The sequence below is a fragment of the Camelus bactrianus genome, chromosome 3 (assembly GCF_048773025.1).
Source record: "Camelus bactrianus isolate YW-2024 breed Bactrian camel chromosome 3, ASM4877302v1, whole genome shotgun sequence".
NCBI lineage: Eukaryota > Metazoa > Chordata > Mammalia > Artiodactyla > Camelidae > Camelus > Camelus bactrianus.
In genome coordinates this window covers 14,402,653-14,407,954 of record NC_133541.1, presented here as the reverse complement: position 1 = coordinate 14,407,954, position 5,302 = coordinate 14,402,653, and the positions used below count along the sequence as shown (strand labels likewise).

The following is a 5,302-nucleotide window of genomic DNA, read 5'->3' as shown; positions in this document are numbered from 1 at the left end:
AATGCTAAATGAAATATCTCTCAATTTATTTTTTTCCACCAGGAACTATATCCTTCAACAAATAAAGGCAAATCAAAGTTATTTTCAAACAAAGCTAAGAAAATTTATTATAGGCAAAACCTCACTACAAGAAATGCTAAAGGAAATTCTGTAGGGCTGAAGGAAATAAAACAAAATGGAAAAGCAGGTCTACATGAAGGAATAAAGATACAAGAACTAGTAAACATTCTAGTCAATATTAAAAAATGATTTTCTTAATTTATTTAAAAGTCAATTGACCATTTAACGTAAGAAAAAATGTTGATGTACTGTGAACCTTAAAATACAGAGAAAAAGGTGAGGGGAGGGTATAGCTCAGTGGTAGAGCATGTGCTTATCATGCACAAGGTCCTGGGTTCAATCCCCAGTACCTGCATTAAAAACTAAATACTAAATAAAAACCGAATTACCCTCCTCAAAAAACAAAAACAAAATACAGAGAAAAGTAAAATATGTGATAGTATGAAAAAAATACCTGGAAGAGTGGTAAATGAAATTACACAATTGTAAGATCCTAACATTTCACATAAGGTAATAAATATTAATTTAAAGTAACACCTGCTAAATTAAAGATATATCTTGCAACGCCTACAGCAAGCAATGAAAAAATAAAACATCTTGGCAGCTGCAAGTGTGCAAAGAAGACAACAACGGAGGAGTAGATGCAACCTTCACCAACTCATTCTTGATTTCAGACCTGACCTCCAGGTGGGAAGGCAGGGATGATTTCCCTGAGGAAATCTTGAATCGTTTGAGATAATCCTATGCTCTGAGATTTTATTTCTTCTAATCTTGGAATGGGGGCTTAAACAAGAAATGACATTTAAGAGAAATATACAGATGCATTTCTTATACTCTTGAGTGTATAGACTTACATTTTACACTTACTATATGTGTCTACATTTATGAGACAGAAAACAAGTCTGGAAAGATATACACAAAACTGTTCATCAGTAGATCTGAGAAATAAGTTAGAGAAGCATGGGGTAAAGGACTTAGAACAGAATATATACTTCATACACTCCTGGGGCATTTTCCCACACTTACTTTAAAACAAAAGAGGGGAAACACATGTAAAACAGTTTTAAAAATTCAACAGGCCTGCTTCTCTACTTACTAGCTCTATGACCTCAAGTAGGTTACTTAACCTCATTAGGTCTCTCCATTGGTATAATGTTGTATTTACCTTATGAGGTTGTTATAAGGACTAAATAAAGTAATTCTCTTCTCCTCAATCTGGCCATTAGGCCAAATTTATTGGGGTGTTAAGCAATATGAGTATATGCAATATTTTATGAAATATCTCAAACATTCAAAAGTCAAACACATTAATTACTTCTGAGGTTAAGTGTATAAATATTAAATTATAGGATAAAGACTATTAAAAAATGTTCACATCAATTTAGGTTGGGTTTTGACACTAAATGAATTAGAAAAATAGAAACCTGTTAGTTTCCCATTTTGAAATTGTGGATGAAGGATTGACCCAAGAAGGATCAAGTAAGGGTCAACTCGTAGGTCGATCCATTGGTTACTTAAACAAACCAGAATCTCAGCACTCTGCAATGCTCACTCCATGAATAACACCCAGGAACTGAGGTTGAGGGATTCCAGCTCCTGTCTCCCATCTCATTCTCATGGCAAAGCACACACTCACTGAATGGAGTGAACAGTGTAATCACTCCCTATACATATATTCTTTTTCTGTCTATTTTTCCCATAGTCAAGTGATAGTTAAATTTTCCTGTCTTAAAGATTCATATAACATGAATCTATTATGTCAGCAGAGAGTTAATTCTTGGCATAACTTTAGCATTCACTGGGCCTAGAAATCAGGAAAAGACTCAAGTATTTATGAAAGATTAATGACATTAACAGCCAAACAAATAAAGATAAAAATGTCTTGTAAGATTCTTATTCCTTTTTATTTTTAATTTTTTTCTTCTCTTTTTCACTCTTCTCTACTCCCAGAAAGAGTAGAATTTAAATAGGGAGTAACCCATCAAAACAAGAGACTACTGAATTACCTGCTTTAGGTACTCAGGGTCAAACTGAAGGACACTGAAATTTATAACACTAACGGCTCTAATAATTAACTCAGGAAGAAGAGGCAAGGTTGATGGCACTCAATTCCAGGGCAAACTCAGTAATACTCCTCTTACTTCCCTTTCTGAAACCTTCTCCTTGTCTTGCCTCTTATCTATGGTTCTTCCTGTTTCCAGTATCATCATCTTTCCCACTAGCTGCCCAAAGTCTCTCATCTTTACCAAAACAGACAAACAAACAAACAAACAATAAATAAATAAATAAACAAAACAAAAAAAACCCTCTTTTTCTAAATCTCTACCTTGACTCCTTTCAAGACTCTTAATCTGATTAAAATAATACATACCTAAAGTTTGCTTAAGGAAAAAAGAATATAAAACTTCCTGAGGATAATTTGTAATTGAAAATAATTCTCTAGTTGGGGAAGGTTATAGCTCAGTGGTAGAGGACATGCCTAGCATGCATGAGGTCCTGGGTTCAATCCCCAATACCTCCACTAAAGAAACTAAGTAAATAAACTTACTTACCTTCCTCCTACACTAAATTAATTAATTAATAATGTTTTATTCAAAATAATATTTGCTCTGTAGTTTGTAAAGAAGCATATTCCTGAACTCTTTGTTTGTCTCCTGCAGCCCCAATACATCCCATGCTGTGTTTCTATTCACACCCAGCCACGTACTCTCATTGTGTTTAAAACAGAACTAAATAAAAGTAGTCATTCTTTCAGGAAAATACAATGACTGGCTCAACAAACCACAAGTCACAAATAGGAAGTAAGGAGAAAATTTTTAGACTTTATTTCTGGCCAACAGCTCGAGCCAGTGTCCCTCAAAAAATGTCTTTACTCTGGGATTCCATATTAAAATTATCTCAAATAATAAATATAAGCCAACGCTTTAGCCTGGCGTTCCCTGCTAAAATTATCTCAAATAACAAATGCAGAGGAAGCTGCCAAATCAATTTCTTTTCACCCAGTGTAGGGGGTTTGGACCAACTTCTCTATCACCACACGATCAATCACCACTTCCATGCAGACGTCCGAACTCTGCCATTATCGTAGCTAAGTGGTTCAGATAATACATTCTCAAATCAATATTCTAGTCACAAATCACGACTTCAGGCTTTTGTGACCTTATTTTATTTCTCTCCATTGTCATCAGTATTTTCTGGTAAGTTTCATAATTCCCCAGAGCTTGAACTTGCCTAAACAGTCACTCCATTATTAATTGCTAATAATGTTAATTATTGACTCTCTGCTATTGAAATTCTAAACATACAAATAATAGAAGTTAGTATTAAAGTTTTTAAGATTTTGTAAGACATTATGTACTGTGGACATTTAGTAAGTATTTGTGAGTAAGTGCATGAGCTAATGAGAAAATTAATTGGCAGATATTTCTAAGCTTCAATGTAAAGAATCGATGTTTTGAAGAGATTACACCTTGTTCATTCCTGAGTATTATCATCTATATTAAAAGCGTCCCTCTGTATTTGTTTTAAAATAATAACAGACATGTTCCAGTTTTGAACAATGCATCAGAAAATAAACTTCTTTCCATTTGCTCAAACACTCTGATCAGATAGAACTTACTTCCTACAAAGTGCATTCTCAGGCTTTCTCGAAATTGCACATCGGTTCTGCACACACACAGGCAGGAGAAGATGTTGTGGTACTTACATTACGCCTTGAAATCAAGCTTTATTCTTGTTCTTGGTACCACACAGCGCAGACCCTGTGCTGAGAGCCTGACTTTTTCCCTAATCTTTGGTCAAGGTTATTGATGTTTTCTTTACAGACATAGGTCCCTGGATCTTGATCCTCCAAGAGTCTTCTCTGGCTTTCTGATCCCTATTACCTGATTTGTGTTTCTTACATGCATTTGTACCCACTGACCCCTTGGTGAACTTCTCTGGACCAGAAATCTTGACCAAGTCCAAATTCCAAAACCAGCCTCTCCAGCCCATCGCGTCCTTTGGCCACACTCACTTAGTATTCAGCCAGGGCAAGTGCACTCCCTTTATGAAGTTAGATCCTGAACTAGCCTTTATCTTATCTACAAACCAGTTGCTTCTGTTACCCCGACTCCAACTCTTACTACAATTTTTCAGTCTTCCCTGAGCTTTGCTTTCTCAGTCTAGTGAACTCCTTATTTGGCTGGCCCCCACACGTCTGCTTTATTTCCCAATTATGGTGTTGTCCTCTATGAACTGGTATAGCAGTGAAAGCAACCAAACAAACAAATGAAAACAAAAGTAACCAAAGAAAAATTTTTCCCTTAGATCAAAGCACCCCATACTTATGAACTGACGGATAATCCTGACCAGGTACGGAGCAACAAGGATCTCAGGTATAAATCATCACACTGTTTCTGCTGGAAACCAAATAGGGAAAATAGGATACTGTTAAACCTCAATCCACGTGAAGGTGTAACAGCCCCACACCCACCTAATGTTCTACTGTCATATACTGGACATCTCGTGTAAATTAGAATATTTCTTTATCTGGGTGGGTGATTCACAAAAAGATACCGCTAGGCATTTGATGCACCAGAAGTTGATCTAATTCTAACAAACAGAACCCCAGCTAACCCGCCCCACACTAAGCCAAGTACTTTCTAATTACAGTTTAACTGTAGTGTGACACTTAGAAATTCAGAGTCCAATTGAATAATGTTGTTCTAAATTATAATAAAGGCTATACAATATGTTTGTAAGTGGAACAGACCTTGTAAGGTCCCTCACCCACCCCTCCACCCCTCCACCCCCCGCTTAAATTCGAATTACTAATTGCTCCTTATGGTAGACTATTTTTTGGAAAAGACACAAAAATTGTCCCATATTTAATGCTGAAAAGGGATGGTGGGATGTTGATTTAAAATTTTTATTGTTCTTGTTTTGATCATCTCATTCTTAACAAAAGACAGGCATGGCTGCAAAATGGCATGGAAGATGCAAACAGACACACAGGGATAAAATGTGTGTGCTGTGGATTTCAACATGTCTACCTAAGCATTTCCAGATGCAAAAGGAAAGAGAGATTGCAGACTAATCAGAGAAACTTGCTTTATTTTACATTTTTAGAGTTGCTGCATATGTTTCTTCTCAAACTAAGAGAAAAAAAAAAAAAAAAAAAACTCTCACCAGTAAGAAGTGGGAGGTTGAGAGAGGAGTGATGTAAAAATTCTAGATAAGTGACTTCAAGTTTTCAATTTCA

General features: G+C 35.8%; 1 non-coding gene across 1 annotated transcript; it reads left to right on the top strand.

The window, feature by feature from the left end:
• The first annotated feature begins 343 nt into the window (after window positions 1–343).
• On the top strand, window positions 344–415 carry TRNAD-AUC (transfer RNA aspartic acid (anticodon AUC)). The gene has a single exon. It is a non-coding gene; the product is annotated as a tRNA-Asp (tRNA).
• The last annotated feature ends 4,887 nt before the right edge of the window (window positions 416–5,302 follow it).